The following is a 25,381-nucleotide window of genomic DNA, read 5'->3' as shown; positions in this document are numbered from 1 at the left end:
CTGATGTGCTGATTTAAAATACAATTTTTTTTGTAAAAAAAAAAAAAACTGTTGGCCCTCTAGCAGTTAAAAAACAAAACTGCATGTATTTTGTGGAAGAACATTCTTTTGGTTGTGTGTGCCTGTGCGGATGAATATGTTTCCTTTTCATAACTAAAAAGAGAGAGAGCTTATCCAACTGCTGCTCACAAAACATTCCCTACAAAGCTTAGGAGATATAACCAGTTTAGATGGAAAGGATCTCAAGCTGACTAGCTGAAGACGTTACTGTAGCTTTACCTATTAATAGACACGGTACTTCCTTGAAAATAAATTCCAGCACAGCGCTAACAACCATAATGAAATGACCCTTCACAATAGATAATGCTCTTCAGTGAACTCTGTCAGAGAGCAACAAATGGCTGTTTATCTGTTCAATAAAATACCTTACTCACCTGTTGAGAAATAAAACGCCATCTTTGCATCACTTTTACAACATTTCAGATCCCTCAGTTCTCGTCATCTCTGAAAAGCCGAGCCAATGTTGATTCTCGTTTTATTACAAGCTCTGTCACGCTCTTTTTGCCAGAAGACTCTCCTCTGTTCGGCATTTTTTTAAATGTGTGATTCCCCGGAGGTTCGAGATTTAGCGTGCTCCTTCTCACCCGTTGTGACAACTAACCTGCTCCCACACCATACATGAATCAAAGTAGCCGGAGCAACTTTTCTCCATTTTTGGATATGAGGAGACATGCACGGGCAAGTGACGTATGAACGCAATTTCTTTTCGCGAAAACCATCCCGACAGGTTTAAAATATAAACGCTTATAATAGGCTTCTCATAGTGAAACACTTTTTGAAAGAAGGATTGATGTATTGACAAAGGTGAGCAGGTGCAAGGAGGTGCAGATCTCACAACAACCTTATATGCGTGTGTGAGAGAGAAAGAGTTCACATCTTCAACCCTGTCTTATTTTAAATTCCAACTTCATCTCAGGGTCCTCCTCCTACAGTCTGGCACACGGTGTTCATGTAAAACACTTCTGGATTACTTTAGCATTCTAATGAGGGATGTGTACCTGTCTGCCATGTTTCAGAGGGATTACATAAACCTCTCATTTGGGCATATGCAAGTCATTTTTATCTTCAAGCATCCCAGAACGAGATTGCATCTCACACATTTTCACTGTCTGGGTCATCAGAATGATGTACCACAAGACTGTGATCTCAGGCAAGCAACCCTGCTGCATCTAAATGGCTGGCGGTTGGAAGTAATGTCACTGGTTTAATACAGTGTGTGCCAGATACCGTTTAGCATCACTCCATAAACACTGAAAGTGATGTCACTGCAGGGTTCATGATGCTTATCACTGCTTGCCTGCTGTTCACTGTGAGAGCTGAGGTTTAATGACACAATCAGGAGTCTTGTTACATTTACATTTTATGCGTTTGCCAGACGCTTTTATCCGAAGCAAATTACAGCAAATTACAGCGCATTAAACTTTAGTCTTTTGTAGTTTGTTTTGTTTTATTTTTGTTGTCATTTTGGGGGGGTTATTTTCCGAAATAGGTATACTACAATAATAGACTGCTGTGGAAAAAATTGCAGGCTTTTTGGACAGAAAACACAGGAAAAATAAATAATAGCCCGGTACTCTGTCAGTCAAGGGAATGCGGGTGTGCCATATTGACTAAGTCAAAATACATATATAATTGCTTTATTTATGTTTCCTAGGAACTAAACCTATTGGCGTTGCTAGCGCCTTTGAGAACAAAAACTAACTTGATTGCACTTGATAACTTGTGACACGCTTACGCCTGTGACATCACATTGTGAGTAGTCTGGTGGTTGTTTAAAAAAACCATTTCACATCTTAAAGTGGAAATAAGATGTTGCTTAAACCCTTGTGTGTCACACTCTCTCCAAGGGTTCAATCTACTGTATTGTTCAATGAGGGAGTGATTGGACAGACATAAGTTGTGTCCCAAATGACGCACTATGCACTTATATCATGTATCTTATATATGTACTCTGCCATCTAATGTATAAATGTTAAAAGTTAGTTTGTCATCCAACTTTCTGATCGCCCCTCTCCCTCTGCTACATAAGGAAAGCTGTGACAATTGAGTCAAATTTCAGTGTGAAAACACTACTTGTAAAAATAGCATAGTATAAATAGCAATATTTATACAAAAAAATAGCATAGTGCATAAATATGCAAACTGGGACACACCAATACTTAAAAGTAATTTCCTGCTGCCACTGAGGAATGTGAAAGTTTTATTATTAAAATGTTTAAATCAATTTGTATGTTTTTGCATATGATTAAATTACATAAATCATAACCAAATGAATTTCCAGTGCTGTTCCATTTAATACCATTTATTTGAATGGGAAATCACGCTTTTCTGTCTAGCAGCGAATATCCACAAGTGTTTAAAACCTTCTCTGGCAGTCATCTAGCATTCAATGTATGTCTTGGCATTGAAGGGATGTTTATTTAACTGCATTTAATATTTATGAAGGTAAAATATTCTTTTTCTTAGCAGGCGTACAAGGTTACATGGTCAGAAACAATCCCTTATTTTCTTTATTCTATTTACAACATAAATAATGAATATACTGTTATCTGTCAGATGTAAATCATGCTTGTGTCACTTACATTTACGTCCTTTGACACTCCACATGGCTGTTTTTGTCTTGAAGAGTCACCTTTAGCATGTATTAAACAGGTCAATGCATGGCACCTGACAGCTTAATGATGGTGAAGTTATGGCCCGCTGACAGTGACAAATATCTCCACCCCAGTGGATAAGATGAAATATTGGAAGAATAAAACTGAAAGGGGGTAGAAAAATGTGCTGAATCTTTAGCACACCAACAAAAGGGGGGAGGCAGAAAGACAGGGAAGATTAAGACAAAAAAATGTATGTGTTACAGAAAAAAATCATTTCTGTTGTCAGGATTCGCATTTACTAAAATTTTAACTTAAACGTGTTAGCCCGTTTATCGGTCTAAATGTGGGTTTCCACCATGAACGGGTGAAGGTCTCTGCGTGTTACTGTCTTTCTGCGTGGCAAAGTAATTTAATTCCATTTAAGCTTTTATCTGACTCCATTTTATATCTGACTCCATTTTATCACGACCTCAAATTTAAGTTAGATTGCCAATTGGTTATTGGTCAATTATATAATAGTTAAGCAATACATTTGATTGTTCTATTTAACTCTTTACTTATATTTTACCCGTTCATATTAGGAAGCTATGTCGCTCAGAGGTCCTCACGCCTTGTTTAACGTGGGTCTCACGATCACAATCTCGCCAGCTTCGGTCACTAAACAGAGGTAATTTTTATATACCTGAGATCGGTCGCATTCATGCTTACACAATCAAAGATACTTTGGTATAGCCCCCGTGATTGCATACACTTGAAATTAAAGTATATGTTTACTTCAGTAGAGGTATGGCCACTACTACAGATATAAACTGACCAACATTACTTCTCTTATAATATCTTTGGATTGGCCATGCCGTGGTTTCCCCGTACACTTATCTAAAGTTACATTAAATTAAAACAGAGGTAAGACACACCCAGATTTAGGTTGGTCAAGCAGCACTTTTGCTGCCCTAAACGGAAATTCACTTCTTGTCTTTGCAAAACACGTACACTTGAATTAGTGGCAAATATTAGTCGTCACTAATCTGACGCAAAACGAATCCGTTTAATCTATTTGGGAAAACAATTTCAGAGTCAGTCGGAATAAAATCAAATGTAACAATTTATTATGTCAGGTAAATGTATCATGCCGATTTCATAATTAGTTCAAAGATAATAAATACAAAACATCAAATGCTCTGGAATTAAGAGAGAAGATGCGATCCTGACATTATAAAATACATGATGCGAAGTGTTTTGCATACACTCAGCATCACGGGCTATTTGAGTTACAAATTGCCCCGAGCCTCTTGTTGCAATTCATTATACCAGACCAAGCCAGAAACTTCTTTCACATGGAAGCATTTGCTAACAATGGGAATTTGCATTCAGAGTTTACACCTTTTGAGAGCAGGAGGCCATTTGCCTGGAAGACACACCCTCCTCTGTGTGCAAGTTATCTCTAAACTCTTAAAAGCTTCATTACCTTTTGTTTTACTTCTTTGGGAATGAAACCTTTGTACCAGTCGCACTGAGACATTTCAAATGATACCAAACTTGTATAATTACTTATTGTACACATTTAACATTGCATAGGTTTTTAGTGAGTTTTAGGTGAGGAGAAGAGGGGGAGATGATGAGACTGTAAAAGTGAGGTGTGAGCTGCACTGTGTGGTAAATCTCGGATGTTGCTGTTACATATGCAAGAGAGTGTTCAAATGTTAATTCTCAGGAGAGCCTTTTGCTTTCTGCAGCAAAAGATGAGAGATGCAACTGTCAAACACATCTGTCATGTTTACATAGAAAAGGGGGAAAATCAAAGCAGTGGAAGGCAAAAACACAGCATTCAAATTTGAGGACTGTTGTTGTGCCAAATTCTGACTGCCTTCCAAATTATTAACCTTGTTGAAGTCGCTAACTGATTGCCTAATCCTAATCTACCGAGGGTAATTATTTGGCGGGGCTCAGAAATCGGCACAACACCGGATCTATATTGAATGCTACTAAAATGATTCTATGCATTGTTAAAATTTTCATACGTACAAGAAGGCAGGCACAAACCTCAGGAATGTGTGTTTACAGAAAAATAGTATGCTACAAAACATTGGATCATTTCCCAAAACACAATCCACAACAGGGGAATCTTTCACTGTTCTCCAACTTTCCTGTAACCCAGATAGAGAAAGCAGAGGTAATTTTGTGTAGCCACTGTGTTTATACAGAGGTTCTATAGAGACACTGAAAAGATCCTCCTCTGACACATCTTCATGTATCACTGTCTCCAACTGAGCACTGCTGGGAGCCTTTGCCACTCACAAGAGCCTCAGGGAAATCAGCTTCTGCCGTGCAAGGGATTGTCTCTCATCCCAGTTCGCCGTTTCATATCCAAAAAAAAAAAAAAAAAAAGTTTGGGGAATTTCTGGACGCTGCTCGACTCCATTATTGGCTTGGATGGCTCATTGCTCTCAGCTGGATATTGTGTCTATTATAAAAAATGTATTCATCTAATTGAAGATGCAGAGCAGTGCTAAGTTGATAATTTGTGCTTTTAAACTATTTTTGCAATTATGTTCATCTTAAAATGTAACAAAGCACAAGTGAACAGAATTAATTGAATTAATAGTGTAAAAACAGGAGTCGTTTTGAATTAGAGCCTCTCTCTGTCTGGAGCTGGCTTCTGCTGAGAGTACTTTGACACGAAAGCATGGGGACACTTAGGGTATACCTCACCTAATCGTGTATCCTAGCAACCAAGTGATTTTCTAGACCTCCCAGGATATATCTCAACAAATTAATGAGCTTGAGTGTGCATGTGAGAGAGTTTATGTCTGCAGATCAGATATAATCTGCATCATTTGGAAATTTGTGTCCAGTGATAGAGAGATAAAAAGAGTCTGTGCATCTAATTATTTATATTTTGCGAATATTTTTGTCTGATTGCAAGGCACTGCTGTCGACATTCTGCTCATAGCAATTAGAGAGAATCATGCATGTAACAAAAACTGACATCTGGCAGACTACATTATGAGACTGAAATTATCTCCGAAAATGAAATTAGAAAACCAAATATTTGGGGTTGACTGTTCTAGATATTTCCAGACCCCAATCAGATTAGTCACTAACTGCAAGCGTGAGCAGTTTGGACATGAACTTTACAAAGGGTTTGAAGTTCAAGCCATTATTAGCATGTGCTTTTTATTCCTGCAGTTGAGAATTTGATTTTCATAAAATGTAAATGACTCAGGGAGCCACATTTTAGCTGTAGGGGCCACAGACCGGATGTGATTAATTGCAGAGGAACCATTTTCTCTATTAATAATCTTTTGAAGCGCATTCATAATGGATAATGGCTTTGTAATGGGTGGATGTGAACGGCTGACTGGCAGGAAGATAGTTCTGTTGTTCTGACAGATGAGTCTCCTGGTGATGATAGAGGATTCTCTGGCACTGGAGGACAGTATCATACCTGCTTCAATGCTGAAACAAACCTTTTGTTTTCTTTATATTGTTAATGAATAACAAATATTGAGTGATGTTGGCAGTACAGATGCTTCGGTGTGTTGTAGACAGCAGACAAGACAGCAATGCTATATGCAAATGATAAAATGCAACTAACAACATAATTATGCAGCCAAAATAGGCAGATACCAATGAGGACACATTGCGTAACATAACCTTATCCTCGAAAAATTAACAAAACTATGGAAAAAGAATAAGACTTGGCCTACATCAAATATTGGTACATTTGGTAACTTTTGACCGGTATTGTATATTAATCAGAATTTGATCATTTTGCAATGTATCATTAATCTGATTGCTGTAATCAAATCAAGGCAATTATTTTCGTTTAGAAATGACAGCTGGCATATACTGTGCTGTACCTGTATTAATCAGAATTTTGGTTCATATAAACACCTTATTCAGAACATCCACCATAAATGAACATTAATTTATGTCTGTGTATATTCAAACATGAACGCAAATATAAAACATTGTCACTGTTTCAGTGCATCAGTTTTTCTAAAGACTACAATGAATAATATTCTGGTGGAATGTTTGAAATTATTTTTGAGGAGACTGAAGTTTGAGAGCTCAGTTTATTTCTGCCTTAGAATAGTCATAAATTGATGCTGTTATGACACTTGGTGGTTGAAATGACCTTTAGGTTTATCCCAAGCAACCTCTCAAATCTCCTCTCTTGCCGTTCTACTCTCTCCCTCCCTCCAATGCTTTACCCTTTCCTTCTTTGAATGCTAATAAGTAAACAGATCACACAGAGTCTTCCACGCTAGAGTCTTCTCTCTTTCAGACGGTAAAAACACAGGCTCCAATAAGTCTATTTGGACGCAGCTGCTGTGTAATTGGATTTGTTATTAGTTGAACTGTCAGTAAATTAAAAATTGATCTTGGGGAACAGATCTACAAAAAAAAAAAAAAAGGGGGAATAACGCCCACCCTGAAGCTCACAGTTTGATCGGGATTGGAAATAGCTAATGCTTAAAATGACTATTTTACAAGTACAAGTTAAGCTCAATCAACCACTTTTTGACATAATATTCATTACCAGAAAAAGTGAATGGGGCCAGTAGTGTTTCAGGATCCACAATAATTAAACAATATGCGTGTTAACTTGATTGTAGCGTGAATAAAATCGCTTTCAAACCTGCTATGAAAAGTCATTTTAAATTTTACAACTCATGTCACCATGACAACATAATGCCTGAAACCACAAATGCACTGTAAAATGGTTATTTTAAAACTCAAATAACACAAAAAAAACAAACAAAAAAAGCATGAAAGTGCTTTCAAAATTATTTGCTGCATTTTTCTGCTTTTAAAACGTAAAAAAAAAAAATTGTAACCTTTATCAACATTACTCCACAAGTGCTGTCGATTGAGCTTGACTTGAACCTGGAATATTCCTGCCAAACATTTTAAGCAGTCTGTCAGCATGAACAGATATGCACACAAACACATTGTTTCACTGGTGCCAGTAGGGTCACTGGTGGCAGTCACTATGTCTCCGACCTGTGTCAGTAAATTCATTACACCACATGTGCACAGATTACCTACTAATTAGCATCTTGCTTATCATCTGTCAACAAACCGTTAAAGCTCATTAAACTGCTTGTGGCCACTTATAGCCATGAGGACGAGCCACATAATATATACAAGCCTCCAATCTCAGTTGCAATAGAGCTCTCGCTGTACCTTAAAATTGTATAACCTGTAAACTCTTTAGAGAAAATGACACTATGAGGGTTGACAGCACCAGCATGTTTTGTCATCTAATTAACCGCACAATGTTGTTCACCCGATAGATGGAAATTAGCATAATCTGCATAGCGTAATTAGGAATCACAAGTGTCTGCTGCTGCTAAACCCGCTGTATTGCTTCCTGGAAGGGTATGTACTGATGAGGCTGCTGTGATTTATGAGATCGCTAGACTTCAAAGAAAGCTCTCTCCCATTCCCAAGACAGTGCAGATCAGCTGAGCGGACAAGGCTTTGGTCCTCCTGTGGCCTGGGTAGACAGGGTCTTCAGCGTTTCTGCTCCCAAGGGTTCTTCTCGTGGAACTAGTTATATCTAGAGTGCACCACATTGCCTCACTGCATATAGGAGCATGGGAACCTGAAGATCTTCAGGCCGCCATTCTGGACTCAAGTATCAATGTAGTGACTTTTTATGGCATTTATGCAAGGTGACAATGCAGTGACAACAGCATTTACATGTAGAAGTGACCCTTACAAAAAGTTTATTCAATTGTGCTATTGTTATACTTCTTATAAAAAAATTATTTTGCGGTTATCTGATATGCTTCCCAAAATTATACTTGAGTATAACAGCAAAATATATTTACTTAATCTTTTGACTGAGATATCCTACATGAAAGTTTAATTATATTCTAAGTATACTTGTTGTGTTTACTCTTTTGATAGAGTAGCCTCTTAATTAATATAGCTATTAAATTATCAGTATACCTATAAGCAGCGGGGTGCCTTCAGATAACCAGGGCTTCAGGTCACAGTATGCCCCTCTACACCAAATAAAACTGTTACTAGGTCATTAGCCACTTTAGAGAGTTCAATTTGTGCTCAAGTATGAATAAATTCAACCAGCATAACTTTAGAAACTTATCTTCCTTGTTCCTCTAGCTGAAAAGTCCAATCCAGTTTTAAGCGAACATCACTCTCGATAGACATGTTTTTTTGGGTTTTTTTTTTTATTTTAATTTTTTTACCAAGGACAGTTTTGAGAATGATTTGAGAATGTAAGTGTCAAGTTTGTCAGGGTTATGTCACTTTGGTCTGTTTGTTCTTGGTTTGTTGACAGAGTGCTGACACTCCCATCTTGCCGTTGTAAGCGTGCGGTTAAAAAACTGTGTAAAAAACAGTCAGGATAAGGTCGCTACAAGTATTATGTGATTAATTGTTGAAATAATTCCAATATCATCCACTGGGGTTGTATGAGGTGGGGTAAATTAAGCTCCGATGGGAAGTGCTTAGGGAAGTTCACAAGTTTATGTCTAAAAGTGGAGTTAAACAAAGCCTTTTACACTGATTTTACTTACTAAAGTATACTTAGAAAATATACTTGAACATTACTTAAGTTTACTTAACCTTGAAGTATTCTTTTTTTTAAGAGGAATCCTCAATTATATTATTAAGGTAACTTTCTAATTGCCATCTGTTGACCACAACAATCTCACATTAAATGCAAATGTAAATGCTATGGATGTTAAAGTAAACAGACCTAAATGTAAATTCTAGCATAAGTGTCAGTTGTAATATTGTGCACTCTCCGCATTTTCCAGATGTTTTGCAGTCATTACTTGAAGGACAATGGTGATGTTGACTAGGAAATTCCACCTAATTTGTAGGGTGTATTCAACCCATTCACTGCTCTGTTTCATGGAGTGTTAAAAAAAATGCTGAAAATCTTGGCTCAGCTGGAATGAATCACTGTAGGCAGCTGAGAATTAGTTCCGTTTTTTTTTTTTTTTTCCTCTCTATTACAGTCCAGGAAAAGCTCCCCAGATCCTAGTCTTATTTATTAGAGTAAAAACTGTGTAACTTATATCAAATCAGGACGGACTGCTGACAACATATTAAGATCCACAATGAAGTATTCTAGTTTTTGAGTAAGCTATACCTCTAACCTTTTAGACTAATGAGAGTGAAGCGATTAAGGTGAAAGGGATTTCTCAACCTTTATCTTGTAAATGTAATTATATACTGTAGTAGCTTTATTAGGGGTCATTAACATATTTATGTTAATTTGTAAAATGCATGTGTGCAAAGGCACCATGAACAGTTTTAAGGAGCATACGCAAGACAGAATTATGGACCTAATTCAACAATCCACACCATTTAACAAAATCCCTTTAAAGGTTGATCAAGGCTATAATGAGATATTTATCATAATGTTTTAACATAATGAAAAATATTTTGAACAATTTTCAGTTTTCAAGACTTAAAGTAGTTTCCTTATTTGAAGAATTAGGGACAATACCAATCATGATATGTCATGGACAATTCCGATTGCCGATGTTCTTCAAGCAAATGGGCTAATTCTGATACCAGTTGCCTTTTTTCTTCTTCTTCTTCTTTTTTTAGCAAATTTATTTGTTCTTTATTTGTTCTATTACAGGCGAAACTGGACTTAAACAAAAAATCTGTATCCATTTGAATTTAGAGGCAACATCTAAGTTATGTATGTAACCCCGTTTCCTTGAGAAGGGGAAGAGTCACCAACTGAGTATAAAAGGGCCCCTAGAGAAGGCGTCATCAGGTTCAAAAGTCTGAAGGAAGAGGTACAGGCATGTCAGAAGTTTGGCAATGCAATGCAGCTTCTCGTGCCCCTACTTAGGGTAACCTAGATGTTCCCTTTTGAAGTGAAACTCTACACTGCATTGCCAGTTGACGCCATGGGAACGACAATACACACTGTGCCATACTGATCAAATGCCTGCCCACTGTGCTGTGAATTCCCTAGTGAACTAAGCCATAGCCAGAACAATTTTTTTTTCATTCAATGCACCTAGTGAACAAGAGCTTTAGTGATGGTGGTCTGAGGTCCACAGCTCAATACTCTTAATATTTCCTGTATAACTATGCCAGGGCAGAGCTAATTAGGGAGCCCGAAGTTCCTGCGCTGCTCTCTCGACCATCCGAACCCTTGGCCTTGCTCTAAGGGGCAACCTCACCAAAGGGAGCGCAAAAATGTTAGCATCTCATCCTAAGGACTGCAGAGGCCTCAGGAGAGAGCTATGCTCCCTCAACTGCCGTTCTAAGGAAAACAACCACAAAGTGCTTTAGGGATGTCTGGTGTGAATTGGGCACCTAAAGCAGCTTCCACATCATTCTGCTCTCTCTCACCGACCATCAGCAAATGAGGTGCCGACCCTACTGACAGCCAATCTCCACCATCCACCAGGAGCTGCAGAGAAAGAGGGGCACCTATGTTGAAGACCCATTCCTTTCGCCAATTCAGGATGGTCCTGCTCTGGTAGTGCTTGGAGACTTCAAAGTCCACCTTAAAAAAACCTCAGGCTGCTGACTTCCACACTCTGCTTGCCTCGTTTGACCTCAAACGAGTGTCTACTGTGGCTACTTACAAATCAGGTAACTAACTAGACATTATTTACTCACACTACTGCTCCACTCGCTGGTTACTCCACTGCACACTTCAGATCACTTCCTTCTTAACCTCAACCTGGCTCCTGACACAATACACACTCCTCCACAAGCCACCTTTTGGCGTAACCTATGCTCACTCTCATCCTTTCATTCTCAGGGAAGCAGAGTGTAAATTAAAGGGGTCATGACATGGTTTTTTCTTTTCTTTTATTGTGTTCCCTTAGGTGCAATTATAGTATTACTATAGTTTTTTGGACAAAAAACGTTTAAAATTTAGTGATTTATGACCTTTTCCCACCCTGTTTCTCATGCTCTGATTCAAACAGTCTGTTTTGGGGGTGTTTCCCCTTTAAGAGTTCAGTGTTAACACCCACTGTTATGATTGGATAACGTCAGTGCCTATGCATCAATTGTTAACGCCCCCTTGTCAAAATGTGCGGATTTTGCGGAGCTGTGTTTACCGTTACCATAGTAACGGGTGATGCGTGCGAGGCGATGGCGATTGCAATGATGTTTGAGTCGGAATCAGAGGAAATGAACCATCAACACAACTAAGAATGCATCAGCCCGTCCACATAGAAAGTGTGAAACTATTTTGTCAGTTTAACAGCCTACATCTTTTAATAGCCTACGGGGCATGAACATGACGGTCATAAAACAATAAGTAGGCTAAAAAACACGGTGATTATTCATAATGAATTAAACTGCAATTAACGTTTTAAAAACGTTTTAAGTTTTAAATAGCCTACATTACTTACAGTTTGCGTCGTCGTTGTGTAGCCCAGAATAGTCCACACGGCCTTATCTTCTATTCTATTCTATATCTATTCTCAACTGTCACTCATCCTTGAAATGTGGAGAACACACGCTTAAATTAACACTGCCGTGACTGGGACGTCCGCGAAAAATAAACTGCATCCATCTTGACGTCTGGATCTTTCAGCAGCGTATATTATTCAAACATGTTGTTTGTCCACAGCCAGGAACAGCACATCTGCGTGCCGTGACATCGCAATCTTCTTGTAAATAGACCCACTCGATGCACGTCGACTGAACACATGTGAAGCGCGTGACAGATGCGATGATGAAATGAGGTAGTTATCTTGCGCTTGAAACGTAGTTGTCTATGCTGGAAGCGGTCATATGCAAACAACTGCTACGTCACTTCGTACCGTGACGTCACTTCATACCATGGATCCAGAACGAGCTGTATTTAGAGCTTGATTAAATAAATGCTTCGTTTATAATGGGGAGGACGTCTTAAGCTATGAAACTTGCAGGACGTTTTAATGGTACAAAGACCTCTTATATACCAAAAGATCAAGGCAAATTTGGTTTCTCATGTCATGACCCCTTTAAAGGATCCCACTGACCTTAGTTTGTACCTGTCACTCCTCTCTCCCTTCTCTGCAAACAACATTCTACCACAGCAAAATTAACAATTCTTCTGATTCTCGCATGCTTTCAAAACATTTTCCTCTCTTCTTTGTCCTCCACCCCCTCCTACCTCAACTCTAACAGCTGAAGACTTAGCCACATTCTTCATAAAAAAACAACCATCAGCAGCCAATTCTACACACTACAAACTGACAAACACACCTTAACAGCAAACACACACACACACACACACACACTTTCTCTCCTGCTTCTTTCCACTCTCGAAGGCAGAAGTCTCCAAAGCTATCAAATGCTTCAATCCATTTTTTCTACAGATGTACTTGCACTCACTCACATTATCAACACCTCTCCACACTGGTATCTTTCCCACAACATTTAAGCAGGCTCTGATAAGCCCACTGCTTAAGAAACCAACTCTAATCACAGCACTTTTTGAAAATTACAGACTGATACCCCTCCTTCCATTCATTGCTAAGACACTTGAGTGAATAGTGTTCAACCAAGTCTTAACCTTTGTCACACAGAACAACCTACTGCACAACAACCAGTCTGGCTTCAAAAGCGGCCACGTATGCCCTAGATATATTACGGGTGGGGACACACATCAGTTGTGTGTGGACTGTTTGGGAGTGCAGCACGCCCGGGCAGCTCTCGAGGGAGCTGCTTGCGGTCATTGTGAGTCACTTCCTATCAGAGTGCTGCGCTCCCGCCTGGCTGTCTTTGATGAGGATGGCCAGGCTCGCGTTCCCCGCGACTCAGATCATGGGGTTCGCAAAGGGATCTTGCAGACGAGAATGAGATTGCTGCGGCACCTTCTCATTCTTCGTCTGAAGGTTCTGAAGCCCCTGTTCATGGTGCAGAAGCCCGCGCTGCGGCTTCTTCTGCCTGTGACGAGGGTCCGATCCATGGTGTCCGGGATAAAGCTAGGCCAGGCCATCACTGTAAAGCAATTTCAAAGACTGCTGGGCCTCATGGCAGCGGCATCCAACATAATACCTTTGGGCCTTCTACACATGAGGCCCCTTCAGTGGTGGCTGAAACCCAAGGGGTTTTCCCCGAGGGGAAATCTGTTCCGTACAATCAGGGTCACACGCAGATGCCTTCGTTCCCTATTAATATGGAAGAAACCTTGGTTCCTCTCCCAAGGGCCAGTGTTAGGAGCGTCATGTCACCGGAAAACAGTTTCGACAGACGCCTCCCTCGCTGGCTGGGGCGCGGTCATGGAAGGCTGCTTTGCCAAGGGTCTGTGGCAGGACCATCATCGCTCTTGGCATATAAATTGCCTAGAGATGTTGGCTGTGTTCAGAGCTTTGAGGAGCTTCCTCCCAGACATCAAAGGCTACCATGTCTTGATACGGTCAGACAATACGTCGGTGGTCGCTTATCTAAATCGACAGGGGGGTCTCAGATCGCGCCCTCTATACAAACTGGCGCATCAGATTCTCCTCTGGTCCCAGGGCAAGCTGTTGTTCATCAGAGCAATGTATGTCCCGGGGGTTCAGAATCAGGGAGCAGACATCCTGTCGAGACAGGGGCTGAGGCCTGGGGACTTCACCTGGATGTGATGAGGTTGATATGGGAGAGGTTTGGACCTATGGAAGTGGACATGTTTGCGTCTCGAGAGACGTCCCACTGTCCACTGTGGTTTTCCCTATCACATCCAGCTCCACTGGGGTTGGATGCCATGGTACAAGCTTGGCCGAGGTTGCGCTTGTACGCTTTTCCCTCGATCGCTCTGCTCCCTGGAGTTCTGGAGAGGGTCCGTTGAGAGGGAGTCAGTCTACTCCTAGTAGCCCCGTTTTGGCCGGCCAGAGTATGGTTCTCAGACATAATAGCACTCCTGATAGGTCCGTCATGGCAGAATCCTCTGAGGAGGGATCTGTTGTCTCAGGCGGAAGGCACGATATTCCACCCTCGCCCAGAGCTGTGGAAGTTGTGGGTATGGCCCCTGAGGGGGTACAGTACCTAGATGCTGGCCTTTCAGCTGGAGTGGTCGAGACCATACTTAGCTCCAGAGCTCCTTCCACAAGGAGATTGTATGGCCTAAAGTGGAATGTGTTTTCTTCTTGGTGTAGAGAACATGAGTTAGACCCAGTTAACTGCCCAGTGGCTTCAGTTCTGGAATTTCTTCAAGATCGTTTCTCTGCTGGTCTCACCCCTTCCACACTTAAGGTGTACGTGGCTGCCATTGCGGCTTTCCATTCACCACTAAGTGATGGGCCGCTGGGGAGGAACCAGCTGGTCATACGTTTTCTCCGTGGTACATGGAGGATGAGAACGACAACCAGGACCAGAGTTCCTGCCTGGGACCTGGCGGTGGTTCTTGAAGGGTTATCCCTGGCCCCCTTCGAACCACTTCAGTCGGCATCACCTAAGGACTTGACATTTAAGATGGCCTTTCTCTTAGCCATTACCTCGCTTAAGAGGGTGGGAGATCTCCAAGCCCTGGCAGTTTCGCCAGCTTGCTTGGAGTTTGCCCTGGGAGGAGTTAAGGCCATCTTGCATCCGAGACCTGGCTATGTGCCTAAGGTGCCTTCCAACATGGCAAGGTCTACGGTCCTGCAGGCATTTCATCCTCCACCACATGTGTCGGCAGAAGAATAGAGACTCCACGTGCTTTGTCCTGTCAGAGCACTGAGTATTTACCTTGAGAGGTCCTCTTCTTGGAGGAGGTCAGACCAACTGTTAGTGTGTTTTGGGTCACCTAAGAAGGGGCTCCCTGCATCCAAGCAAACAATCAGTAATTGGATTGTACAGGCTATTGTCTCGGCTTACCAGGTGCGCAATCTGCCTTCACCTTTGGCCATAAGGGCTCATTCCACTAGAGGCATGGCTTCCTCTAGGGCCCTCTACTCGGGAGTGTCCCTCCAGGAGATCTGTGAGGCAGCCGGTTGGGCTACCCCACACACTTTTATCAGATTTTATAGTCTGCACCTCCCTAATACGCCCGGTGCGCGGGTGCTCTCGCCCTAGCTTGTGCCTAATACAGTTTCACACAGGGGCAGGTATTTTGATGCGTGGCATAGTGGGCATTCGTTCCCTAAAGAGTCGTTTTTACGACGCAGTGCGAGTTCCCTCGAAAGGGAACGTCTCGGGTTACGTCTTTAACCCTTGTTCCCTGAGAAGGGAACGAGACACTGCGTCGCCTTGCCACGCCCCTTCATGCCTGGGAGCGGCTTGCTTCATCACGAGGCTAATGCGGTGTCTATTTATACTTCCGGGTATGCCGTCACATGTTACGTCATGACGCAACACCAATCAGGATTGGAATAGTTTCATTCATAATTCAGAGGCGCACACTCAGGGAGCATCCCCAAAGAGTCGTTTTTATGACGCAGTGTCTCGTTCCCTTCTCAGGGAACAAGGGTTACAGACGTAACCCGAGACGTTTTCTTTTAGTGTACTCTCAGTAAACTACTGGTTTAGAAGTTTTATACTACAAGTTTTCTTTAAGTGAACTTAACATTATACTTATAGTTTACTATTTATATATAATTTTTGCACTACTATGTTCAAATGTTATTTTTTTTATACTTGAAAAATACCTTTAACTGTACTTTAATTTTAAAAAACATTTTATTAGCTTCATGCATCCTTTTTTATCAACACTTGAATGTCGGTAAGTTTCATAAATAAAGGCAACATTTTAAACAAAAAAGATGAGAAAATCTCATTTTTGTCAAAGACTACGCCTTGATCAGATTGAGAAACGTGATCAAAACACAGATGGAGTAGATCGAGTCCAACACCCCCAAAGCTTCACAGTCATTTTCTCTTCATGGGTTATGCTTCATTTCATTTAGAAACATTAAGCAGTTTTGATTTACAAGCTGTTTAATGTTTGATGATCACGGTATTTTACATTTGAGCAAGCAATCTTCTATCACTTGTTTCAGCTTCTTCTTCTCAAGTGTTTTGATCCAGAGATTCTTTACTAGAAGATGTGTCATAGCGCCCCCTACCGTATAACAGTGAAAACATGGATAGCTGGAAAATTCAGTCAATGGAGGGGAAAGAGTAAACGGGAGTCAATGGAATGCTAACAGCAGGTAGAGTAGAGTAGAGTAGATACTTTTATTCATCCCGAAGGAAATTCAAGGCATCCAGTAGCTTAGACAGAACACATCCACATACATACAAGATAAAATAAATAATAATAAAAACATAATAATAAAAACATATACATATATATATATATACATACATACATATATATATATATATATATATATATATACATACACATACATATACACATTCACACATATATATACATATATATATATACACATACACACACACATACATATACCAATATAAAAAATATTAACAATGACTATGAATATTATCTATCTGCTGGCTTATGAATAGGACAATACATGACAGATGTTCATTATATAATTGACAGACAGCAAAAGACACAGACTCTTGCTCAAAAGTCCATCTCTCCCCTCCCCCTTTGTGTGGTATTGAAGAGCTGGATGGCCCTGGGGACAAAGGACCTCCTCAACCTGTCCGTAGAGCATGACAGCGACAGAAGTCTGCTACTGAACCTGCTCCTCTGTTTAATGAACGTGCTATGTAGTGGATGACGATCATTGCCCATGATCGCCAGCATCCTGCTCATTGTCCGTTTCTCTATAGTAGCTGTGAGTGACTCTAGCTCAATGCCGACGACAGAGCCAGCTTTTTTCACCAGTTTGTTTAGTCGCCCAGCATCTCTCTTCTTAGTACTGCCTCCCCAGCACACCACAGCATAAAACAGGACACTGGCAATGACTGACTGGTAAAACATCGTGAGTAGCTTACTGCAGATATTAAATGACCGCAGTCTCCTCAAGAAATAGAGCCTACTTTGCCCTTTCCGATACAGCGCATCCAAGTTAGCTGACCAATCCAGCTTGTTGTCCAAATGTACCCCCAGGTACTTATATGTGCTGACCACCTCCACATTAACCCCCTCAATGGAGACTGGTTGCATGTGTGGCTTCGATCTCCTAAAATCCACCACCAACTCTTTAGTCTTTGTTGCATTCAGCTGCAGATGGTTGAGCCTGCACCATTGCACAAAATCATTAACCAGGTTCCTGTACTCAAACTCCTGTCCATCCCTGATACAGCCCACAATTGATGTATCATCCGAAAACTTCTGCATGTGGCATGACTCCGAGTTGTAGCTGAAGTCAGAAGTGTACAGGGTGAACAGGAATGGTGAAAGCACAGTCCCCTGAGGCGCTCCAGTGCTACATACCACAGTCTCCGAGAAACAGTCCTTCAGCCTTACGAACTGTGGTCTCTCTGTCAAGTAGTCTGTTATCCAGGATACCAGGTGAGCATCAACTCCCATCTGCACCAGCTTATCCCTCAATCTGGCAGGCTGAATGGTGTTAAAGGCGCTAGAAAAATCAAAGAACATAATTCTCACAGCACTTTTCCCCTTGTACAGATGAGAATGCACTCTGTGCAGTAGGTATATGATGGCATCATCCACGCCCACCTTCTCCTGGTATGCAAACTGGAGCCGGTCAAGTGAGTGGCTGACTTGTGGTCTCAGGGTGCGAAGTAGCAATCGTTCCATCGTCTTCATCATGTGTGAAGTTAGAGCGACTGGCCTAAAGTCATTTAGCTCACTGGGAAGCGGTTTCTTAGGAATTGGGATCAGACATGATGTCTTCCACAGTGCTGGTACCTTCCCTAGACGGAGGCTAAGATTGAAGACGTGCTGTAGAGGCTCCGCCAATTCCGCCGCACAGGCTTTGAGCAGTCTGGGACACACTCGGTCCGGGCCGGCTGCTTTTCCTGGGCGAATTCTACTCAGCTCTCCTCTAACTTGATACGTCGTGATAATGGGAGGAAGTGAGGTCCCTTCATTGAGTACTGGAGAGAGTGGGGCATCATTGAGTGCTGGCTGAAGACTATAGGCTGAAGTGCATGCACAGGGGAGGGGTACAGTTAATCGTGAAGATGAGTGAGAGCATGGGGGGGCATGCTGTGAACAGATTAAGGTAGGTGGGGGGTGCAGTGTGGGGGTTGGGCAAGCCATTGCAGCGGTAAAAGGGCAATCAAACCTGTTGTAGAACTGGTTGAGCTGGTTTGCTCTCACCACATCCCCTTCCACTATGCTACTCTTCTTCTTTCCGCCAGTAATAATTTTCATGCCCTCCCAGACCTCCTTCATGCTGTTCTCCTGCAACTTCTGCTCTACCTTCTTTCTGTATTCCTCCCTTGCCTCTTTCAGCTTGATCTTGAGTTCCCCCTGTACGCACCTCAGCTTCGCCTGGTCCCCCTCTTTAAACGCTCTCTTCTTTTTATTGAGGAGGTCCTTGACATCACTGGTGATCCAAGGTTTATTATTTGGAAAGCAGCGTACAGTTTTTGTGGGAACTACAATGTCCATACAGAAATTCAGGTAGTCAGTAGTGCAATGTGTGACCCCCTCAATATCATCGCCATATGATTCCTGCAGAACATTCCAGTCGGTTGACTCGAAGCAGTCTCTCAGCGCCTCCTCTGCCTCAGGAGACCATTTCCTGAAGGAACGTGTGGTGGTCGGTTGTCTGCGGACAAGTGGAATGTACTGTGGTTGTAGGAAGACCAGGTTGTGATCTGATCTCCCCAGCGGTGGCAGTGGAGTGGCAGTGTATGCGTCTCTGACATTCGCATACATGAGGTCGATTGTTCTGTTCTTCCGTGTAGGGCAGTTAACAAACTGATAAAAGGCAGACAGAGTTGAGTCAAGTGTAACATGATTAAAATCCCCTGAAATCGCAATGAAGGCTTCAGGGTGCCGAACCAGAAGCCTTGCGATAGTAGAGTGGATGACGTCACATGCGGTTTCAGCCAGAGCACGTGGGGGGATATAAACACAAACAACAATGGCGTGCGATAATTCCCTCGGCATATAATATGGACGGAGACTCACCGCTAGCAGTTCAATGTCTGGGCAGCAGATAATTTCCTTCACCGTCACATGTCCTGGGTTGCACCATTTGGTGTTAAAGGGACACTTCACCCATTTGCATTAAGCTTTGTATTGTTAGAAACCCAGTCATATATTATAATAAACGTGGATTTTTCATTCATTTTTCCCTGAGATGGGAGAAATAAGGATTTAAGTGTTTTACTTCCTGCTTATTATGACGTAAAAATCATCATTTTGCGTCATAATAAGCAGGAAGTCACATTTCATTGAAAAGTGTAGAGACTACAAACACTGGCTCCTCATTATTCCAGGGGGAGGGACCCGCTCACGCTACAGGCCTATTACAGATCAGTGGGTGGGACTTCACTTTCTGAAACTGAAAGCAATATCCTCCATCTTGTTTGGAAGCTAAGCTAACAGGCGCTGTGGAGACAGATGTGAAGATATGACAATAGCGGAGGAGAGTGCTCAATATGATATAGAGGAAGAGGATTTCGGAAGTCTGATGCTTGAATCAGGTGTTTGTGGCTACCTTTACAAGTCGCATAGCGAAGAGCAGCCGAGGCAGAAGACCTGCCTGTCGCGGACGAGAAGCCCAGACTGGCTCGAGCTGGGGGCGGACTGGTGGCGCCGGTGATCTCACACCTCTCGTTTCAATCTAACTGAATTCATTCCGATTGGTGAATCTGACTGTAGTGTTTACATGAACGCTAAACAAGTGATCGGTTGATGTGCGCTTTACCCTTGCTAAGAAAATTTCCGCTCCTCCGTGAGAGATGCGAGACCCGGCGCGTCTCAGTAATGACGCCACCGGCCTCGCGCCGTTCTCCCGCGGCCGTCAGCCTCGTCCTGCTCGCCACAGTAAACATGATGAATGGCGACTGTAGAACGCAAAAGCCGAATCCCGGACATTTTGGGTCTCTAAATCCCTGGCAAACTCATCACTTACTGAGGCTAGCCTTGTTGTTTTCAACTGTGCTCTCTAACCGGTAGGCGTGGCCTCCTAAGGCAGCGAAGCAAGTGCATTCTGGGAGTTGTTGTCTTTCATCCACATAAGCCAAAAATACATTTTCTGGCTTTTCTCAGTCTAGAAAGCTCCAAATTCAAAAATTTCTCCACATTTCTTCTACTTAAATGACCTATTTTAAATACACATTCATCTTCCCAGAGGTGAAGTATCCCTTTAACAAAGAGTGCAAGCCCCCCACCTTTGTTTTTGCCGCTTTGTATAGGGTCTCTGTCCGCCCTCACAGTTAAAAAGCCGGTTAGCTCCACATTAGCGTCCGGTATATTGCCTGTGAGCCATGTCTCCGTGAAGCATAGTAGGCTACACTCCCTGTATAACTTCACATTTCTCACCAGGGCAGCCATCTCGTCCATCTTGTTCGCCAGTGAATTCACATTCCCCATCACACACGAAGGAACGGGTGGTTTAAACCTCCATCGCTTCTCCATGCGTCTAGCCTTGACTTTAACTCCCGCTCTGCATCCCCGGTATTGTCGCCTTAGTTCCTCCGGGATCGAATGAAATGTGCCGGTATGTCCGGCGTGTCCCATTGCCCTTAATTCAAGCAGTTCTTCCCTCAAATAAATTAGATTTTTACCGCTGCATTGCAAACTACTAATAGCCATATCCATAGGATATACAGATATCTTCGCGATGCGTAAAAAAGATAAAAAGTTTGCAAAAGAAAAGAAGTTATAAAAGGCTAAAAAGACACAACAAACAGAGCTACTGAAAACAGCTGCCACTCTCGTCGGCGCTCTAAATTGTACGGCCTGCTAATGGTCTGTGAAATCAATGGTGATGGTCTGCTAATCAATGGCGGCCCCCAGGGAAGCTTCAGTTTTTTCTGAAAGATGACCCCCTTGGGAAAGAGTAAAGTAGAATTAAAGTAAATTCCTATGTGCACTACCAGTGGACTAGCCTACCCAAAAATTCAGATACGCAGAATTAGAAACATATCTGTTTTATATCAATATTTTAATCAATATTTTCAAACAATGTAAGTTTCATAAGACTGTATATGAAAAACTATTTAAAAAAAGTATATTTAATAGGCTACTCGATCAAAAGAGTTAACACAACTACAAGCCAAGTATACTTTGAATAATTAAACTTTTAAGTATATCTTGATCGAAAGATTGAGTACAAGTATAGGCCAAATATACTTGGACTTTTCTCTCAGTATAAGTCAAGTACACTTAAGTGTAATTAAGTATATTTCTGAGAAGTACATAAAGTATATTTTTGAGAAGTATATAAAATGTAGACTGAAAGTATGCTTTCTTCTTTTTAGTTGAAAAGAAGTATAGGCTACTAATAGAACACTTGAATAAACTTATTTTTCGTAAGCGAATTATTATCGCTGTGTACAAGATCAGGTTCAGTTCCATGCTTATTTTATTTACTCTATAAGCTATTCCACCCGAAAGCTTGTTACTATATAAACTTGAACATGTTAGTTTATAAGACAGTGTGTAATATTATGTTTTTAAAAAAAGTATTTAATAAGCTACTCAATCAAAATAGTAAACACAAGTACAAGCCAAGAATTATACTTTTAAGTATATCTCGATCAACAAGTATAGGCCAAATATACTTAGCCTTTTCTGTCAGTATAAGTCAAGTATTCTTAAGTGGAATTTGAAGTATATTTCTGAGAAGTACATAAAGTATATTTCTGAGAAGTACATAAAAAGTAGACTGAAAGTATACTTTCTTATTTTTTAGTTTAAAAGAAGTATACTAATAGCACACTTGAATAAACTTCTTTTTCGTAAGGGCAGGTAAGGAGGTCTCTTGGTCTCATCAGGACCGAGGGAGAGCAGCTGGGTCATGGTATAATAGATCCGATAGAGTAGACCTATAGTACATACACCCGGCTCATACTTTATTTACCTTCCATTATATGACCCACTCAACCAGGAGACCAAGCAGATGGTGCTTCCCACAACCTGTGCTTACCGCTCAGAGAGTTTCATCTGAGAGAAAAACAATCAAATAGCCCTGGAGATGAAAAGAGAATAAAAAGAGAAAAGAACATTTTACAGTAATAGAGGAAAACTCGCTCTGATAGTTTTATATGGAAGGAGCAGTGTGTATGTCTATGAATGTCCCAAGGCCGCAGTCTTTGGTTGTAATAATTTAAATGCAAAGTAGTTAGTGTAACCCCAGTATGTGTAATTTTTAACAATGTTACGTTATGATGTTCATTTTCCCTTGTGTTATCATAATATTTGTGTATCCTTTTCGATGTTGTTCTTTTGAGTTTCAGATCACCGCTGATTTTCTGCTGCCACCTGCCAGCGGTAATTGGATGATCAGCGGGCAGTCCTCTTAAAACGCCTCTTCCTCTCATCAGAAGGAGACTGTTGCGACTCCGGGTCGGTCGCATTGGTCAAGATTCTTGCCAGCCGCCAGACCAAAATATTCTCTTAGTGTTTCTTTCGATTGTTTGTTTCATTTAGAATGTGGTAGTACTGTAGGAGAGACCTGCCCTTTTGTATGAAACTCATTTATTTTATGTTTTTGCTAAGTGTAGTTAGGTAAGGTTTATTGTAATTCTTTTTCTTTTCTTTGTGTTAGGTAATTTACATTGTTGTTTAATTTTGTTAGATTGGGTTTTGTTCGTTATTTTGGGCCTTGGGTCTCTCTGACGAAAAAAATCACCTTATTGATTTATTTCTTTATTTTTGTTAAACGAATCCTACTTTATTGTTATTTCAGTGTGTTTGGGCCGTTGATCCCTCTAATGAATCCTACTGATTTGTTACTTATTTCTGTGATTTACAGTACATTTATATTATAATTTATTGTGTTTTCCTTGGTCCTTTTGGTCTGACGGCCTGCTGGAAGCCTTTTGTTCTTTTATTTTATTTATGGCGTCTTACCACTAGTGGACGTATAATAACAAGAAAAAGTAAACTTTGAATGCATGGCAGGCTTGTTTATAAGAAATAAAAAAGAGAACTCTTGAAGGTTGATGGTAATAGACTTTATAGATAAACATGAATCAGGGTAGAAGAACACTTAATTTCCCAGAATACCATTAAATGTTTTTTTTCCAAATGCAATTCTGCTTGTGTTGGATGTGGTCAATTCATTTCAAAATCCAAAGTATTTTTAGTATGAGCTGAGCTCAGGTTGTGAAAGCGTTTCTGAGGACAGCGAAACAGCATAACATCAGTAAATAAGCCACTCAAAAGCCACGCAGAAACAGATGAGATGAGAGCAGGCGATAACAGGTTAGACCATCATATCCAGTTCATTGCAAATACTATACAGCTATTAGCGGGAAAACGTTCGCCAATCTCAGAATTGGGTTTTCCTCAGCCTCTTTCCTCAATCTATATTGCTTTCTTGCGATCTCATCTTTCCCTGCCCTCTTCATCACTCTCTCCTCTCACAGTCAGAATCCACTCTATGTTTCTTCATCTATATCTCACACATGGCTATCCACCTTCTTCACTGCAACATTCAATCTTTCGAGAATCCAAAAAAAAAAAAACGATATCGCTGCGGAAACCTAAAAGCCTCATTGAGAGAACAGAGAGCTATGATGTTTTCCTCATGTTCCTGCTTTGACCTCCCTCTGGGGATTGCAGGCTGCTTGTGTTAAATGATGTGTTTGCAGGCCTGCTTGGCCTCTTTTAAAGCTCATATACTCTCTCTCTCTCTCTCTCTCTCTCTCTCTCTCTCTGTGCATGTTGGAGTGAGAGCGTATTTCTATATAGTGCACTGTTCTTTATACTTTCTTTTGTGTTTTTTCTTTTCTATTTCTTGATTCTTATAGTTTATTGTTTGTAAAGATTAATTTAGGGTTCCAGTCAGTAGGCCTAGCGGTTCACCTGACGTTAGGTATGGCGACCACAAGTGGAAGGACGCTATTATCCCTCCGCCATGGTTTCAGGTGCGTGCCAGAGGCGAGTGCTACAATTGAAGATGTTTTGATAGCGGTTGGTGAGCAGTTAGGATATGAAAATATCGTCTCGACTTCAAGAATGAATAAAGCCGTAGTTGTTTTTCTTAAAACAGAAGCATTGGTCAACAAGGTTATTGAGAACGGTTTGTGGGTGAAAGAAATGTTTGTTAATACCACTCCGCTGTTTGCTCCGGATACGAAAGTGATCATTTCAAACGTCCATTCATTGAAAATGAGATCATTGTGAGAGAACTTGAATGACAAGTTGAAATTCTTTTTCAATTTAGAACGAAAGACTAATCAAAGAAATTTGATGGTGGGTTTAAAAAATTATGAAGGTGTTGTTACCTATGACTCTCATCAAATGAGAAGAATTGGTGTTGATTTTTATTCTGACTTATATACACAGCCAATGTCACAGATCCTGAATGTAAAGAAGAATTATTTTCATGTCTTAAGAAGTTGATGCCTGAGAAGCAGGAGGTTATTGATTTACCAATTACTTTTCAAGAAGTGACAAAAGCTGTAAAAGATCTCAGAGAAGATCAGAGAAGGCTCCTGGTCTAGATGGTCTTCCATCTGAATTTTATAAATGTTTCTGGCATGTGATTGGAAAGGATTATTTTGAAATGCTTTTAAATTCAATGCAGACTGGGTCTTTACCTAAGAGTTGTAATAGAGCAGTGTTGTCCTTGTTACCGAAGAAAGGTGATTTGTATTTGAAGAATTGGCGACCTGTTGCATTAATGTGTATGGATTATTTAAAAAAATCTAAATTTATTGCCAGTAGACTAAATGATTATATGAGTGTATTAATCATGAAAGAACAATCATATTGTGTAAAGGGGCGATGTATTAGA

Source organism: Abramis brama (assembly GCF_963993115.1).
Source record: "Abramis brama genome assembly, chromosome: 21".
Lineage (NCBI taxonomy): Eukaryota > Metazoa > Chordata > Actinopteri > Cypriniformes > Leuciscidae > Abramis > Abramis brama.
This window is presented reverse-complemented; position numbering follows the sequence as displayed.